Source organism: Mesoplodon densirostris, chromosome 13 (genome assembly GCF_025265405.1).
Source record: "Mesoplodon densirostris isolate mMesDen1 chromosome 13, mMesDen1 primary haplotype, whole genome shotgun sequence".
NCBI lineage: Eukaryota > Metazoa > Chordata > Mammalia > Artiodactyla > Ziphiidae > Mesoplodon > Mesoplodon densirostris.
In genome coordinates, this window is record NC_082673.1 from 15,462,136 (window position 1) to 15,481,567 (window position 19,432).

The 19,432-nt window shown below is 43.2% G+C and overlaps 1 pseudogene; it reads left to right on the forward strand.

The window, feature by feature from the left end:
* The first annotated feature begins 386 nt into the window (after positions 1-386).
* LOC132500587 (large ribosomal subunit protein uL23-like) lies at positions 387-765 on the forward strand (annotated as a pseudogene).
* Positions 766-19,432: the final 18,667 nt, after the last annotated feature.

The window sequence follows — 19,432 nt, forward strand, 5'->3', positions numbered from 1 at the left end:
ACGGGAGAGGCCACAACAGTGAGAGGCCCCCGTACTGCCAAAAAAATAATAAATAAATAAATAATAATAATACTGTGTTGTATATTTGAAAGTTGTTGAAAGAATAGATCTTAAAAGTTCTCATCACAAGAAAACAACTTGTATCGATGTATGGCGATGGATATCAACTAGGCTTATTGTGGTGACCATTTTGCAATATGTACAAATACTGCCACTAATATAATGTTACATGTCAATCATGCCTCAACTAAAAAAATTGATTTGTAAGAGCTCCTAATTCATTGTGTGCTTTTTTTATCTTTTGATTTAAAAAAAAATCTTTTTCTAAAAACCTTCCCCAACTTGGATTATTTTTTTAAAATTAAGTTTTCGCTTTTTTCACGAAGATGGCGCTGAAGGCGAAGGAAGTCCCTGCCCCTCCCAAAGCCGAAGCCAAAGCAAAGGCTTTGAAGGCTAAGAAAGCAGTGTTGAAAGGCGTACACAGCCACACAAAAAAAGAAGATCCGTACGTCACCCACCTTCCGATGGCCCAAAACACTGCGGCTCAGGAGGCAGCCCAAATATCCTCGGAAGAGCGCCCCTAGGAGAAACAAGCTTGACCACTATGCCATCATCAAGTTCCCCCTCACCACCGAGTCAGCCATGAAGAAAATAGAAGACAGCAACACACTGGTGTTCATTGTGGATGTCAAGGCCAACAAGCACCAAATTAAAGTCCAGCTGACTTATTCTAAATATAAAAGTTTTCACTATAAAAAAAATTAGGTTCTCTTTTTACCTGCAAATCTTTGATCTGGCAGAAATATGGTCCAGTTGGTGTAAGGAGGCTTGTAGCAATGCCAGTACATTTCCCAGCCTGCCTTGTAGCTTTTCAGCCTCAAGGCTGGGAAGCCGGGAGCCAGGCTCCACAGGTGAAACTGGGGCAGAGATGGGCTTCCCCACATGTGAAAGGAGTCTAAGAAAGCTGGGGCCGCCACACAGGCTGCAGCTGGGAGGAAGGTACCCGTTCACACTGGCAGGATGGAGCAATGAGCAGCTCGGACAGAACCAAGCCTAAGCTGCCTGGTGTCCCTTCACCACGTGGCCCTCCCCCCCATTTCTGTTGAATGAGAAAACGTGGTCCTTGATGCAGGCAGCAACAAACCTGCCACAGGAGAGTGAGCTCACACAAAGCCAGCCACACACGCAAACGTGGGCACACGCACACACCCTACAGCAAGAGAAAATAAACAAAACAAAAATTTTGAAGTACAAGAAGAAAACTAGCACTAAGAAAACCAACACATGGAAGGGGAGAGGGAGAAATTGGGAGAATGGGACTGGCATATATACACTACTATATAAAAAACAGATAACTAATAAGGACCTGCTGTATAGCACAGGGAACTCTACTCAGTACTCTGTAATGGCCTATATGGGAATAGAATCTAAAAAAAGAGTGGATATATATATATATATATATATAACTGATTCACTTTGCTGTACATCTGAAACTAACACAACCTTGTAAACCAACTATACTCCAATAAAACTTAATTAAAAAATAATGATTCAATAGGGGTTTAGACAGGAAAATCAAAACGTGTTTTGAAACTCAGTAATTCTATATTTCCAAAGCAAGTGACATTTAAAATAAAAAAAGAAAAAAGAAAACCAACGCACTAAACAGAAGATAATTTAACTACTAATAAAAAACCACTGGCAGCCTCCCCACCAAAATCTCTTTTCAGTCTCTGAGGACTAATCTCATTACACCTTCAGCTGTGCTCAATCACTCCCTGGACATCCAGGTCACTCCTCCACTCCTACCCTCCTCATCTCCATATGGCTTCCCCCTTCCCTTATCCTGTCCACGTCTCCCATCCCTCCTCAACCCCCAAAACACTTACCCCCAGCCCCTGGCCATTAGAACACCCCCTACATCCTCTACCTCGTTTCTGAATGCTCCCCTCAGCTTCTTGCTCTAAACTAAACGTGGACCTCCCCTGAGGTCACTGCTTCCCCTGTTGTCCTCTTCCCAACCGCGCCCCCCACCCCGCACCCTGGTACCGCTGGGCCTGAAGCTGTCCTTCCTTCTCTTCATTGATGCTTCCAGGCCATTCCCTTTGTCTTTCCTCAATTCACTCAGCTTTAACCTCATGTCATCACACTATGTCACCCACTATTCATAACACCTTATTGCTGCATTATCATCTGACCCAGGGTTACTCCTGCCATGGTTCAGTAACTGCAGCTCCTACTTCACTGTCAGTCTCTCCAAGTTCACTCCTGCCTTAATTCTTGGTGATTTTTTTTTTTCTTTTTTGGTCTCGAGGCTTGCCAGATCTTAGTTCCCTGACCAGGGATTGAACCCGCACCCCCTGCAGCGGAAGCACGAAGTTTTAACCACTGGACCGCCAGGGAGGTCCCTTGGTGATGTTTAATATACACACTGATGGTCGTTTCCATACCCAGGCTTCTCAGTACCTTGAACCCCCCTGTCACCTCCTCTTCCCCATCTCCACTTACCTCAGTGGTCATTCTCTAGACTTTGTCACTACCAGTCACTGCATCCCCTCCGTCAAGTCCAAGTACCTCACTCTCTGAGCAAGACCTCCTGTCTCTCCAGCTCACTTTTTAAAACATTGAGGTATAACTGATGTATATTATATTAGTGACAGGTGTACAACATAAAGATTTGATATGTGTATATATTGCAAAATGTTTGCCACAATACATCTATTTAACATCCATCACCACACAGTTACAAGTTTTTTTCTTGTGATGAGAACTTTTAAGATCCATCCTTGGGACTTCCCTGGTGGCACAGTGGTTAAGAATCTGGCTGCCAATGCACAGGACACGGGTTCAAGCCCTGGTCTGGGAAGATCCCACATGCCGCGGAGCAACTAAGCCTGTGCGCCACAATTACTGAGCCTGCGTTCTAGAGCTCACGAGCCACAACTACTGAGTCCACGTGCTGCAACTACTGAAGCCCAGGCACCTAGAGCCCATGCTCTGCAACAAGAGAAGCCACCGCAATGAGAAGCCCACGCACCGCAACAAAGAGTAGCCCCTGCTCGCCACAACTCGAGAAAGCCCGTGCGCAGCAAGGAAGACCCGACGCAGCCAAAATAAATAAATAAATAAATTTATTAAAAAAAAAAAAGATCTATTCTTTTAGCAACTTTCAAATATACAACACAGTATTTTTAACCATAGTCACAGTGCCGTACATGACATCATGAGGGCATTTGTTTTATAACCAGAAGTTTGTGCCTTTTGACCCCTTTCACCCATTTCACCCACACCCCACCGCTCACCTCTGGCAACCACCCATCTGCTCTCTGCATCTATGAGCTTGTTTTTTTTTCCCTCAAGATTCCACATGTAAGTGAGATCATACTGTCTTTGTCTTCCTCTGACTTATTTCACTCAGCATAATACCCTCAAGTTCTATCCATGTTATCCCAAAATGGCAAGATTTCCTTCTTTTGTTATGACTGAATAATATTAGATTATATATATATATATGTGTATATATATATATATATATATATATATATATGTCACATTTTCTTTATTCGCTCACTGATGGACACTTAGGCTGTTTCTGTATCTTGGCTACTGTAAATACTGCAGCAATGTACATGGAGGTTCCAGCTCACTTTTTCTAGAAGCACAACCCTAATCTTTTCACCACCCCTCTCCCCCATGCCCTCTCTCTCTCCTTCCCAAGTTAAATTCCATGGTCAAATAGTGTAATTATTCCTTTGCATGTACCCTCAATTACCAAGGCCCTTTCTCACCTTATACTAGAAATTTAATCATACATTAAATATTCTTTTGTGTCTGGCTTCTTTGCTCAACATTGTGTTTATGAAATTTCTCTTTTTTGTGGAGTGTAGCTGCAGTTTACTTATTCTCATTGATGTATAGTTCCCTATAATACGAATACCCCACAACTTATTTCTTCATTATGCTGTTGATGGACATATGCTTCCAGCTTTTTACTAGTGCTGCTGTGAACATCCTCGTACCTCTCTTCTGTGCATGCATTTCTGCATTGGAGTGGAATTGCTGAGTCACAGGGAATGTACTTCCTCAGCTTTAATAGGTGATGCTAAACTGCTTCACGGTGGTTGTACCAACGTATAATCCCAGCTGCAGTGTATGAAAGTTTCAGTGGCTGGCATCCTTTCTCACATTTGTATTGTCAGTCCTTTTAAAATTAGCCTTCCTGGTGAGATTGTAATTGTATAACACTGGGATTTTAAATTTGTACTTCTCTGATTAAGGAAGTAAAGCACTTTTGTGTATATTTATTGGCCATTTGGATAACACTTTTGCACAGTGTCTTGCGCATTTCACTAATGGGTTGTCTGTATTTTCGTGTTGATTTCTACAAATTCTTTATAGGACTGTGATTTAAATGTGTTGCACGTAACCTCTCCCATTCTGTTGCTTGCCTTTAATTCACTTGTTTTTTTGATGAAAAGAAGTCTTAATTTTAGGGAAATCTCATTTATCAATCTTTTCCTCTATGGTTAAGAGTCTATGGTTTTGAGTCCTATTTAAGAAATCTTTTTCTATCCTGAGGTTATGAAGTTAATTTAGATTCTCTTCTAGATTTATTTTGTTGCCTTTCACATTTAAATCTACAAATATTCTGGAATTTTGGTGTGAGGTAGTATTCAAGTTTATTTGATTTTTTCCTTATTTGGAAATTGTCAAGAACTATTTAATGAAAAGACTATTCTTTCCCTATTACTCTGTGTGATGTATTACATCTCTGTCATGAATTGCAAGTCCATACATGTGAGGGTCTGTTTCTGTTTATTTAATAAAATTTACTGTTATAAGAATGTATTCATCTCATCCAAATTTTCAAATGTACTGCCATAAAATTGTTCATAATATCCTTCTACTGTCTTTTCAATGTCTGAAAGATCTGTAGTGATGTTTCCTTTTTCAATTTTGACATTGGTAATTTGTGCCTTTTTTCTTTTTAAAATCAATCTTACTAGAGATTTATCAATTTTATAAGTATTTTCAAAGACCAATTTTTGGCTTTTCCATTCTTTTACTTTAACCTTTCTGTATTCTTATGTTGTAAACATACAACTGAGCATATGTGTATCTATGCGTGTGTCTATGTATCCATACCTAATAGCATAAGATCAAATTATATGAAGAAAATATGCTCATATATTCATTTCTAATATATACATGCAAATTAAATGCCTCAGTGGGGGGAAAAAAAACGTTCAGTACTACACAATCCATGGTTGGTTGAAACTTGTGTTGTTCAAGGGTCAACTGTAAAATAATATAGGGAAAGCACTTAGAATAGGACACTGGCACATAACAAGTGCTAAATAAATGATAGCTGATCTTTTAAAATTCTCTTATTTTGGGGTTTTTTTTGTGTGTGTGCTAATTGTGTTGTCTTGTAAATAGCAAGTCACTGAATGTTGTTTTAAAAATGTGTTTTGGAAAAAAAAAAAATGTGTTTTGGGAATTGCCTGCTGGTCCAGTGGTTAGGACTCAGTGTTTTCACTGCCGTGGCCCGGGTTCAATCCCTCGTCGGTGTTTTTATTGAAAATAAATGTTCAGAAAGTGCACAGGTTTTAAATGAATGAATATTTATAAAGTGAACAAAACTGTGAAATCAGCCTTCAGATCAAAAACACCCAGAAACTCTCCTTTTGCCTCCTTCCAGGAACTGGCCTCACCAATGAACCACTTCTAACAGCGCAGATAGTTTCACATCATTTTGAATTTTATTTGAACAGATTCATACAGTGTGTGGTGCACCTTCATGTCTGGGCCCTTTTGCTTAACATTATGTTTGTGAGATTCATCCATATGGTGGGTGCAGCTGTAGTTGTTCATTCTTATTGGTGAATAATATTCCACTGGGTGACGTATCACAACTTATCTTTGTATTTATTGCTGATGGGCTTTTGGGCATTGTCTTGTTTATAGGACTATCTCAGACGGTGCTGCTGTGCACACTCTTATGCCTGTATTTCAGTGAACATCATATGCATTTTGGTTGGGAATATGCCTTGGGGTGGAATTGCTGGGTCACAGGATATGCATTTTTCAGTTTTATAAGATGCTGTTAAACAGTTCTTCAAAGGGGTTGCTCCAATTTACACTTCCACAAACCTTGCCTTTTAACAAGAGTTTTCACTTGTAACTGTTATGACCAATGTCATGTTATTTTGTGGTTTTGTTTTTGGTTTCCTTGCTGTTCTTTTATATTCAGTTCTCTTTTCAGTATAAACAGAACTTTGTTTTGCTTGCCTTTTGAAATAATTTGGAGGATAAAGAACCTGTTTTTAATTTTACTAATGGTTACTATACAGCAGTTCACAATCATTGTCACAAGTTGAATTATCAAAATTACAATAAAAACAATTCTGTTGACTCACTTTTCATGAAAGGCAAAGATTGCAGTGCTTTTACTTTTGCTCCCTTCCCTGATTCCTGTCTTCAAGAAATTAATGTTGTGTCATAAATTCTATCATCCAAAATTTAGCCTATCAGAGAGGTGCTAGTCTGTAGGCTTGATATTGTCCTATATTAAATTGATCCAATGGCATGATGCCATTGACCTTGAACGCTGTTGTAACCTATAAACTCCTGATTGTGATTATGAGGATCTTGTTCATTGCGTTACAGTGTTTCCCAGCAAGACACTGTTCTCAGATCTCAGAATGAGAAATTGTGCTTTTCATGAGCATGTGGTTTATTTTTACCTTATGAACCTGGATACTTTCCTTTTTATAACACTGACTCATAGGAAATTTAGAATATATTTTAGTTCTCTATGTTTATATCTTTGAAAATAATATTAAACCCTTTTGGAAATGAGATAAAATATGAATCAGTGTGGCAGGGCAAAGATGGCTTCCAGTCGACGGTGGTTATCTCCAAGGAGAGAAGTGAGATTGAGAAGAGTAAAAAGTGAAAATAACTTTTACTGTTTACTCATTTGCATTATTATTATTATTATTATTATTATTATTATTTTGGTACGCGGGCCTCGCACTCACTGTTGTGGCCTCTCCTGTTGCGGAGCACAGGCTCCGAACGCACAGGCTCAGCGGCCATGGCTCACGGGCCCAGCTGCTCCACGGCATGTGGGATCTTCCCAGACCGGAGCACAAACCCGTGTCCCCTGCATCGGCAGGTGGACTCTCAACCACTGCGCCACCAGGGAAACCCCATTTGCATTATTTAAGTATGACTTTGTGTGTTATTGGTATAATTTAAAAAACAAATATGTATACATTGAAAAGAAAGAAAATAAAGGCAAATACATTTAGGATCTGGGACAGAACTTCCTAAGACATGTGACCCAGAAACCATATAGAAATGATGGACAGATCTTACTCAAAAATTCAAAATCTTCTCTCCAGCAAAAACATTAAAAACAAAGTACAAAAATCAGTAAACTACTGAGAGACAACATTTATAACAAATGTTTTGGACAAGGATGAATAACCCCCATATATAACGAGCTCCTAGTAATCAATAAGCAAAAGAGAAAAAGACAACAAAAATGAGCAAGGGATAGGACTTCCCTGGTGGTCCAGTGGGTAAGACTCCACGCTCCCAGTGCAGGGGGCCCATGTTCGATCCCTGGTCAGGGAACTAGATCCTGCATACATGCTGCAACTGAGAGCCCGTGTGCTGCAACTGAAGAGCCTGCATGCCACGGCTGAGACCCAGCACAGCCAAATTAAATAAATAAATATTTTTTAAAAAATGAGCAAGGAATATAAACAAGCAATTCACTAAGAAGAATTATAAGGGACCTATAAACATATATTAATTAAACTAATAATTTAAGAAATGAAGAAATGCAAATTAGAAATAGATTTTCTATTTCAATCTGATAAATTTTTCATCAATCAGATTGGCAAAAATTCAAAGAATGCATATAATGTTGGTCCAACTGACGTAGGTTAGGGAGAAAGGGCATGCTACTGATGGTTATATAAAATAGCAAATAGCATTTGGGAAGGATAAGTGTATACTATATGAACTAACAATCCCATTTCTTAAACTCTATTCTACAAATACACAAAGATGTATGAATATATATACATATATACATACTTACAGCAGACACACATGTGTGCTGTAGTATGATTTGGACGAATACAAATAATGGAAATGATTTAAATGATCACTTTGGGAGGAATTTATTAATGGAACACTAAGCATCTAATAAGAAAAATATGGTAGCTTTATCTATACTGACTTGAAACAATGCCTACAATATATTAATTGTGGTTGAACGAAAGAATGAGTGGATGGGAACACACTTTTATAATCTGAATGGAAGCTCAAATACTGAGCTTTGTGGGTCAAAACTAGATATTAATCAACCTATGGGCACAGAGGGCACCAGAGGGGTTTCTGGCTTCTTCTGCTTGCCTTGGGGCTTGATGTGAGGTTGTTGTCTTAAAGGGCACTGGCCCTTCAAGATTAGCTTGGGGCTAGTTTGCCTGAGGGAATTATAGTGCCCCAGTGTGTGTGTGTGTGTGTGTGTGTGTGTGTGTGTGTGTGTGTGTGTGTGTGTGTGTGTGTGTGTGTGTGTGTAAGAACTTGGTTGCCTGAATCTTTGTTTGGGGTCGGGGAGTGGTGCACAGCAGGCTTGGAATTGGGTTCCGTTTCACTCATTACCCCATCCCTTCTGTGAGCACCCCTACAGACCTAGCGAGTGGAGCCCAACCCAGGGTCTTTGAAGAAGAGCAAAAACTCTCCAAAAACAGTAAGCCTGCATCTCTTCATAAAGACTGCATCCACACTTCTATTACCATTTAGAGGTAAGTAGTACAAAATGGGTTTTAGGATCTTGTTACAATCTTTTCCATTTTGGATCTGCTTCCAAATCCCCAGCTGTGATGACACAAGAGCACAGGCCCTTGGCAGGGAACATGTAAGGGAGCTGCAACCTTTTCTAAGAAAGGAAACAGGTGTCTGCTTCTGCGCTTCGGCGCAATCTAAACCTCTCATGGTCTGTGTGGTTGCATTGCTTTGTCTCCACTTCTCGTTGCAAATGCTCCCCTAGCTAGCGTGTAGGGTGGTTCTAAGAGGTGAATGGAGGAAGCTTATGAAAGACATCGGGAAGCATCATCTATCTCTCCTTGCCCCCTGCACCCTTCAAACACCTATTAACAAGACACACGTCACCGCACAAGTGACTGGGCCTCACTTTAGCAGGAATTAGTTTGTTCCCCTTCAGATTTGGCAATTTTTTTCCAGCTCTTTTTTTCTCTGTTCTTCCTGTTTCTTTTTTTAAAAAATAATCTTTTTTTTCTATATCCTATAAAATAACCAATATAACCTATGTGATTGCACCACAGGTATCGAAGTTCTGACTTCAAAAGGAATTGTTGAATCAAGTCCTGCACATGAATGAAGGAGTTAGAGTGCAAGCTTCTGCTTACAGCACACGCCAAAATCAGGCTACAAAATGCATTTCTCAGAAAACCAAACAAAGGAAACAGGAAGAAACAGGCAAAGTCCATCCCCCCTCACCAACCCCAATTCTCAGTTTTCATAAAAACTTTGAAAAAGGGCAGGATTCTGGAGACTTGGCTCTCTACTTATTTGATCCTATTTTTCATGGTTCCCTTTTCCCTCTTTAGCTTCTCTCTCATGGCCGGGGCTCGCTTATTACATGAACAACATTGTTACCAAATGGCATTACAGTGACATCACCAAATATGCCTTTTCTGGAACAAGTTGTTTCAAGAGTCTAAAAAGTGACTTGTGTTGGACAATACCTGACAAGGCAACTTGTCAAACCCAGGCCTGTGATTCTGGACCCAGGGGACCTTACAGGAAACGTTAGTGGTGGAGACCGATATGGCTGGCAGTGGCTGGCACAAGAGGCTAGAACCTGGCTGAGTTACCCGTGCTTTAAGAAATGGGACGGGTCTCCAGTAGGCTCCTGGGATGTGTCGCCCCAAGAACATTGTGACCTGACGTACAAGACCTATGATTTTAGACAGCACTGTGGAACCTCTCCGACACTCACTCCAGGGAGGGGCCCCGCCCCAGGTGGAAGAGAACTGGACATGAGCCATCCTCTGAACGCCAGAATATCTTAAAGAGGGCATTTGTCCACAGCCCCTCCCCACCGGAGCCTGTTCTCTGACAATATCCTCTGAGAGACAGCGGGAGAGACTCAGACAAAAGAGCGGAATCCCAGCCTTCACGTTCTTCTCTGTACCCGGTAGGAGGGTTGTGGTCCAGTTTATTGTCAATAACAACAAAAATAGTAGCAAAAAAAAAAAAAAAAGGGACGTGATTCTCAAAGGGTTTCGTTAGTATCCATGCACTCTTCCTCAGGGAGGTTGAGACTTACTGTGTTTGAAGAGTTTGGGGTCTTTCTCAAAGGAACTGTGGTTCCACTTGCTAGGTTGGCAGGGTGATTACAGAGGCAATGGGGTAACAAGTAAAAATGAAACCCTCGAGTCAAAACACAACGGGGGCCACTCCCCACACCCCAGCCAAACAAGTGCCCCTCTTCTATGAGAAGGGAAGTGGGTTTGGCTAAGCAAAGATGGGAGTGTGGTGGGCGAATGCGGGGGAGAAGGAGACAAGGGGATGAGGGAACATGGAAGGAAATTGCTATGCCCTTGGGGCTGCTGATTCTCTGCAGCCTGGAGCTTGTGTCCACCGTGGTGGCTTGTGGTTCCCCCATCGACTGGGCTGTGCTCTCTCGGCTCTGTCACCCTTGCTCCCTCCAGGCCCCCTCATACCCTCATAGCTGGGCCCCCAATCACTGGATGGTGTGGCCAAGAAAGAACACACAGAGCCTTTCTGGATAATTTTCAGGAAATTCAAGAAGAGATGAGAAAACGGAATGTAAAAAACCAGTGCTTTAGTTTCAGTTCTTAATTCCCCTTCAAGATATCTCATCGGTGGAGGCTTCCTCCGATGGGTGGATGGCTTGGATTTTGCCTGAGCTGATTAGGGATTGACTATATTTGCCAAGTTCTCTGAGTGGGCATGATACCTGAGCACGTGAGATCCAAATGAACTAAATTTTGTATTATTTTTTTTCTATGTTCTTTCATTTTCAAAATTTTAAATCAAATTCATGGAATACAATGGTATACCAGCAAGGAAAAATAACTGTACTTCGAAAGTAGGAAAAAGGAACCTGCCGTTTGATTTACATCATTTTATTAACGGGTTAGTCAACATTTACTCAGAACCTACTGGGTACAGAATGTAATAGGCATGTGGGAAAATTACAAAAATATGGGAAGATATTTTTTTCTCCCTGCAAAAATCCAACTAATTTAGTCTAATGGAAGATACCAGCTAAGATATATGAGAACAGCTAAGAATACAAATAATGAGAATTGGCCATGTCCACTAAGGACACGTTAGTTTCAACTGCCCATGAGTGCTGAAGGCTGGCTCAGACCCACTGGCAATGAAGCATCCCAGTTGGGGATTTTGTGGCATTTCCCTGGCGAAATCTATCCAACAGCAGGCCTCACCTTTCTTAGTTACTCCACACAGGTAATTGCGGTGAACTTGAAGGGCTGGTTTCCTAACCATAATACTTTATTTTGTTAAACTAATGGTATCATGGTGGCCATCTGGGGATTTATGCCACAGGCTTTGTGACCATGTCAGCTCAGGACTCTTCAATCTCCCTTAGAGTCAGAAGAAGCAGACTTGACACTTGGCTCTGAAAATACGACTGGTACCACCCAAACCTTCTGTGCCTCCATCTGGCCAGCTCCGGCTTTGTGGACTTCACGTAAAATCAAGCATCCGCTCTGGATAAATGGGACTTTTGCAGAGAGTGTGCTCAACTTTCAAAGCCTCCTTATCTGTGCTTCCTGCTGGCAGAAATCTGGAAACCTGCCAAGAACCTGGTCAAAGCCTCTATTTTGAATGAGAAAGTCTACAGGGTGGGTCCAAGCTCCCTTCTGACTTGTCAAGAGTGGTTCTGGGTCCTTTTGTGAACTGTCAAGTTTAACTGCCTGTGCTTTTGAGCGAAGTGCCTTTGAGGCCCACTTAGTGGCTCAGAACAAAGCGTCTCAGAGCACCTGTGGGGAAGGACTGATTTTTGTTTTAAATCCATTGTGGATCAATATTTTGGAAAATAATAAACTACTAGGAAAATTCAACTAAAAAAAACCCCAAAGACTGCAAGACACAAGCTTAATTTTTTTCTTTAGATTCAACACACATAAAACTATTCTGGGGCTTCCCTGGTGGCGCAGTGGTTGAGAGTCCGCCTGCCAATGCAGCGGACGCAGGTTCGTGCCCCGTTCCGGGAAGATCCCACATGCCGCGGAGCGGCTGGGCCCGTGAGCCATAGCCGCTGAGCCTGCGCATCTGGAGCCTGTGCTCCGCAACGGGAGAGGCCACAGCAGTGAGAGGCCCGCGTACCGCAAAAAAAAAAACAACAAAAAACCCCTATTCTGTCAAATTGGCATAAAAGTTCTAAATGCTTTTACTCTGTTTCTGTACTTATCTCATTGCAGATTGGTTACAAACAATTTGCAGGATGGAATAGAAACTACTCCCTGGACTGAAGTTTGAGTGGCCCTGGCTTAAAAGGTGATGGGGGGAAAAAAGGTAATGGGGCTGTGGATTATTTTCAAAGTAGGAGCCTTCCAACTAATTGTTAGACAGCCAGAGAGCAGACTCCTTAAGTTGATTCCATAGAGTTTTTGTTCTGACTTCAATCAGAACTTGAACATTTGAAATCAGCAATGTTTCTCCCTAAAAGCCAGTTGCCATCTCTCCTGGCCTCCCAGCTGAGACGCAAGCTCTTCTGCCCACTTGCATAGAACTGTTTAGTACATTGTCTTAGTTCTTTTACTAACCTGCAAGGTCCAGTTTAACAGTGCTCAATAAATGTGGGCAGGAAGAGTGAAATAATCAAATAATACCAATTACATGTGCTAGAAAATAAGCAGGCACCTTACCCATCAGATTTACCAGTGTTGCTGAGTGTCCCAAGGTATTTCACGTTCCCTGGCATCTTCACAGGAGAAAGACTTGCTGAGAAAACCAGAGGGAAAACAATAGATGAGTATACTCCTTCCCTGGAACCTGCAGGCCACACTTTCCCATGGAGATGGCAGGAACAGAAAGATATGGAGATACCTTGGTGCCAAGGAAAATGGGTGGACCTGGAGGCCCAAGGCCTGGCGCCAGCGTCCTGGAGAGACAGCCGCGCCGGCCTCCTGACCCAATGGCACGTTTGTCCTGGGTGGGCTGTTCTAACTAACGCTTCCCTCACTCTTGGCCTTAATGGTACTCATCCTGGGCTTCTCAGCTTACAGGTAGTTTTCTCAGAGAGGCCTTTCCTCCTCTCCCCTCCATCCTTCTCTCGCTCTCTCTTTCTCTCAAGCATTCGGTGGTCCCCCTTTATAGCACTTACATGTCCTATTTTTGTACATGGTTACTTGTCTTCACACTTTAAGCTTGGTGAGGGCAGGAATCGTGCCTGTGAGGTTGGTCCCTGTGGATTCCGAGCCTTGGCATAATGTTTGGAACCAGGGCACTCATAGCTGTGTTAGCGACAGCCCGGCCACAGCACCCATGCTGCTTGTACGGGCTCACCTCGCTTTATTGTGCTTCGCAGATACTATGTTTTCATGACTTGAACGTTTGCGGCAACGCTGTGTTGAACAAGTCTTGTTGGGGCCATTTTCCCAACAGCCTTTGCTCACTTCCTGTCTCATTGTCACACTTTGTTAATTCTCACGATATTTCAAGCTTTTCCTTATTATTATATTTGTTTAGGTGATCTAAGATCAGAGATCTTTTTTTTTTTTTTTTTCGGTACGCGCACCCCTCACTGCTGTGGCCTCTCCCGTTGCGGAGCACAGGCTCCGGACGCGCAGGCTCAGCGGCCATGGCTCACGGACCCAGCCGCTCCGCGGCATGTGGGATCCTCCCAGACCGGGGCAGGGACCCGCGTCCCCTGCATCGGCAGGCGGACTCTCAACCACTGCGCCACCAGGGAAGCCCAGATCAGTGACCTTTGATGTTACTGCTACGACTCGCTGAAGGCTCAGGTAGATGGTTAGCATTTTTTAGCAATAAAGTATTTTTTAACTAAGATATGTACATTTTTTTTTAGACATGATGCTATTGAACACTTAGTAGGCTACAGTATAGTGGAAACATAACTTTTATGTGCACTGGGAAACCGAAAAATTCATGTGACTCTTTTTATTGCGATATTCCCTTTACTGTGGTAATCTGGACCCCAACCCCGAAATCCCTCCGAGGTCTGCCTGTGATCGATTTTCTTCTCTCCCATTTTTGCTTGTAATCTTTTTAGCCAATGAACTGGGTTTGACAGGGTGGAATCATAAAGCAACTTCATTTTATTTGTCTCACTGTCCCTTCAAACCCCCTCTGTGGGCTCCTTCTCTTCCTGCCGGCGGGGATGCTCTCAGGCAGGACTTACAGCTTGTAAAATCCGCTGTAGGTCACTTGCAGTTGCGAGAACTGACTTATGTTAGTAGTTGGAGCCTTACCAGGGCCACGATGAAATCTTCGAACGTTTGCCCACCCCGGCCCCCGGGTCTCTGGGCTGCAGGCCTCGCCCCGGTCCTGGCAGTTGGGGGTCCCATCACTCCCGTCAGTCCTGGCGGTTGGGGTCCTTAGTGGGGGTGGCAGCCCTGCCCCTGGAGCCCCGTGTGCAGAGCCGTCCCGGGAAGGCCCTCGCCCCACTCCCAGTGAAGGGGGCTGGGGCAGTGGCCCAGCACTCTGACCCTCCCCTGCATTTTCCCACCGTGGATCTTCTGCAGGCTGGGCTTGGGCGGTGGACAGCGTCTCTTCCCTCATGCTGGGAGGGGTCTAGCACCTACCCTGCTGTGGGATCCCACCAGATCCTTCCAGGCCTTCAGTCCATCAGTGGAAATGAGGCAGAGGGAATCCTTGGTAATGTTACCGAGTCCAAGCCCGCCCTGCTCGCCACAGGACAGGCCAATAACTCAGGAGATGAACTGTTGGGGCAAGGAATAACGACTTTCATTGGAACGCTAGCAGACCGAGAAGATGGCAGACTAGCGTCTAGAAAAAACGTCTTCCACATTCGGGCTCCTTTTATACAGAGGAAGGGGAAGGGGCGGGGCCCCCTGCGTTGCCAGCCAATGGCTGAGCAGCACTGCTAACGGTCGCTCGCTGACTGTTGCTCCCTAATCAGTCACTTGCTTGGGGGAGGGGCCCACTGCGAGGCAGACTGAGCGGGACCGCTCACAGCTGTGCCCCTGCGCCACCCCTATCACAGTAACATCTGTTGCTCTTCTTACCAGGACACCGAAGACTTCCTAGGAGACACATTGGAGGAACTCTTTCCAGTCTTTATTTTCTCTTTTGCAACTTCTGACACCGCTGACCACTTCCCCCTTGAACCCCTTTTGCTTGGTTTCCATGACTTCTAGCCTCTCTTCACCTCTTTCCCTTCCCTCTCAGGCTCCCTCAAAGATTTGTGTTTCCGGGCTTCCCTGGTGGCGCAGTGGTTGGGAGTCCGCCTGCCGATGCAGGGGACACGGGTTCGTGCCCCGGTCCGAGAGGATCCCACATGCCACGGAGCGGCTGGGCCCGTGAGCCATGGCCGCTGAGCCTGCGCGTCCGGAGCCTGTGCTCCGCAACGGGAGAGGCCACAACAGTGAGAGGCCCGCATACCGCAAAAAAAAAAAACAAAAAACAAAAAAAAAACAAACAAGATTTGTGTTTCCTTGGTTGCTCCTTACCCATCAGTGTCTCCATTCACAGGCGCAGTTTCTCTCCAGCCTTAGGTGATTCCTTCCTTCACTGATGGATTGATTCATTCACTCCCTTCCTTCATCGTCGGGCCCTGAGCACCAAGCCCTGAAGCAAATTCTTCTGATTCAAAGCGCAGCTTCAGGTCGTTCCTCGGGAAAGCCTCCTCTCAGCTCCCAGACAGAGTCAGCTCGAGCTCAGCCTTGTACATGAGGCACCTTGTACTTGAGGTGCCTGGTACTTATCCCCACTCTGGAACTTTCCCCATTGTTGTAATTATTGTTTGGGATGTCTGTCTCCTCCACTAGACTGTGAGCCTTTAAAGGCAGGGACTGTGTTTAGTAAATTTTGTATCCCTGTCATATCCAGAAAAAGTCTATCAGTGTTTACTGAATAAATTAAAATGCTGTGTCTGATTAGTATTCTACAATTAGAAATAACTTTATCGGGCTTCCCTGGTGGAGCAGTGGTTAAGAATCCACCTGCCAATGCAGGGGACACGGGTTCGAGCCCTGGTCCGGGAAGATCCCACATGCCGCGGAGCAACTAAGCCCCTGCGCCACAACTACTGAGCCTGCGCTCTAGAGCCCGTGAGCCACAACTACTGAGCCCACGCGCCACAACTACTGAAGCCCACGCACCTAGAGCCCATGCTCTGCAACAAGAGAAGCCACCGCAGTGAGGGGCCTGCGCACTGCAACGAAGAGTAGCCCCCGCTCGCCGCAACTAGAGAAAGCCCGTGCGCAGCAATGACGACCCACACAGCCAAAAAAAAAAAAAAAAAAAAAAAAAAAAGATAATATAAAAATTTATTAAAAAAAGAAAGAAAGAACTTTATCTTCACAAAACTCCCTGGAAGTAAGAACAGTGAACATCAGATCTAATGATCCTCTTGTAAGGACAGGCTTGGGTGGAGGAGGGGTGGGTGGAGGAACAGGTCAAACACACCTGTGTCCAAAGCCTGGCTTTGCCACTTATGTCACGCCATACCGCTGAGATTCAGTTTCTGTAAAACAGGGCTAAGAATGGTCCCTACCTATTCATATGCTTCTTAGGAAGAGTGAAAATGAGTGGAGGAGCACTTAAAATAATAATTACAACTTAGTAAGCCTTTAACAAATGCCAGCAGTTTTTACTGAATTTTATGCAATCAAAGAATTCACCATTAAAAAAATCCTTATTTTATGTACACTAAGAAAAAATGCTGCCAGTTATTGCATGCCATTGATTGAAAGACCCATTCTTATTTGAGAGGCTGAAGTATGGGGGTGGGAGAGTGCATTTAGAATCAATAAAGTACAGTATTATTGTGTCTTATGGAAAAAAAGATTGTGGAGGGTAAAGAATGGGCTGCGGGAGGGTATTTTGGGGACTGAGGTGGGAGAGGCTGGTCCTTTGCTCTACCAGGATGTAAAAATGCACATATCCCTTCCCCATTTCTTTCATTTCAGATGCAAGATGCTAGACATTGGGACCCTGCTGCATGCAGGGAAAGATAAAGATGCCGTGGAATGAATGGAAACTATGGAGAGCAGACATTTGCAGAGCTCAAGGGGAGGCAAAGCAGGATAGGAACCCATTAAAACTAAGCATCTCTGCAATGAGAATCACTGAATATAAAATACCCTACAAAACTGGTAACTTCAGTTCTTTTAGGCAATGGGAAATATCAGAAAGAAACTTCTAAAGCCAGACTTTCAGATCAGTGAGTGAAGTTCTGGACCTGCGTTCAGCTTAGTTCCTCCCATTGGCCATTCTGTTACATCAAATCATAGTAATACGTAGGGCTTGTATTTGGAATTTTGAAGCCCAGTGTGTGAAATGGAAGAGGACTCTTTTAGTTGGAAGTGTAGCTCCTGCATAGAGACAGCTGAAATAATCAATGCAAAAAACAAATAAATAAAATCACAGGCCGAAAGTGTTTCCTTTTGTAGAGAATTTGTGACATTAGTTTAAAAAAAAAAAAGGTACAAACGTCAAGGGCAGCTGGGTTAATGAGTACAGCAAGTACAGCTGCTCTTCCCAGTGGAGACTAGAGCGCTGACGTGGATGGAACGTGAGCGGGAAATGAGGGTGGTGATTGCAGCAGCCCCTAACGGGTACTTACTCCATGTCAATGCATAATGGGGATGATTGGCACTGCCGGCTGAACAAGAGATGCTGGGCTGTAATTAGAATGTTGGCGCTCATCAAAATACAGTAAAACAAGGAGAGCCGTGATTACTTAAACCTGAAGCTACGCTCTGCAAGATGGCTTTGCTTTTCAAATTCTTTATTGTTTTAGTGTTCATTGAAAAAAAAAAAACCCCACAGGCCATGCAAAATTAGGATGCTGTATCATAGAATAAATGAGATGAGCCTGCTTTCTGTATAATGGCCAATATTTAGAGATGTGCTCCATAAATGTCAATGACAATCAGTGCAGAATATTTCTCTCTTCAGAAAGAGATTTCTTTTTGCTAAATGGCTATTTCCCCACCCCCCTCTCATTCCTCTGTACCATTGTTTCTGCACTGAGACCGAGTTGACCCACTATGCCGTGATATCAACAGAGAAATAACTTCTAGGTTTGAACTGCGCTTTCTATTCACTGAGAATGACTGATGTTGTGTAGTAATGCAAGTTCTTTTTGAAGATAAAGTTGAACCAAGCCTCGAGGATTTTCTTTTGAACTTTTCCAAGCTTCCTATGTGTATTAGGATTTAGGTAAATCACCAGTCTTCTAATGTATTCCTGGTAGTCTTCTAGATCTTAATCCTACAGAATTGAATTCACTTTCTAAAAGCCACATTTCATCTTTCATTTTTCATTTATTAGCGTAAATACAGTATAGACATTTCTCCCTTCTGCCCTGAGTTACAAATAACCTGTGTCTTACTCTTTTGTTTGTTGTGAAGGAAATCAGCAAGAAATAGAAAAGGACCACTCTAACTGGTCAGAAGATCACTAATAACCTAAATTAGTTTGGTAAAGTTGTACTTTTGAAACATTAATCTCTCCTTGTTCTCATAAGGAGTTTTATTATAGTTTCTCATATTTGAGGGAGGAAAAAGCTATTAGTCCAGAAGTCAATCAACCAATATACAACAGAGTAACAACCTCAGTCTTAAGATTTTGGTCTGTTTCATATATTATCCACACTTAGGTGTATATTCCCACCCCCTGTCCCACCTGCCTCCACTGCCATATCCAGGCCTTCCAGTCCACTTGTAATTTCTAGGACATTTTATGAGATCTGTTCAAATTTCTTGATAAACTATCTTGTAATACACACTTTTCCTGTCCCAGGTAAATATGCTCATTTACCTGATGGCGTTTGATTCTTTCCATTAGAAGGTAAGGCAACCCTAAGCAGCTAATAGTTCTCTAGAAGTTGTACAAGCCATCTGAATGAAAGTATAGTTTCATAAACCATAGGTATCTAATTTTAAAAAAATCATTCTTTAGGGACTTCCCTGGTGGTCCAGTGGGTAAGACTCCACGTTCCCAATGCAGGGGGCCTGGGTTCAATCCCTGGCCGGGGAACTAGATCCCGTATGCATGCCACAACTAAGAGTTCACATGCCACAATGAAACATGCCACAGTGAAGATCTCGCATGCTGCAACTAAGACCCAGCGCAGCCAAAATAAATTACTTAATTAAAAAAAAAAGACACTAATGTTTGCTGT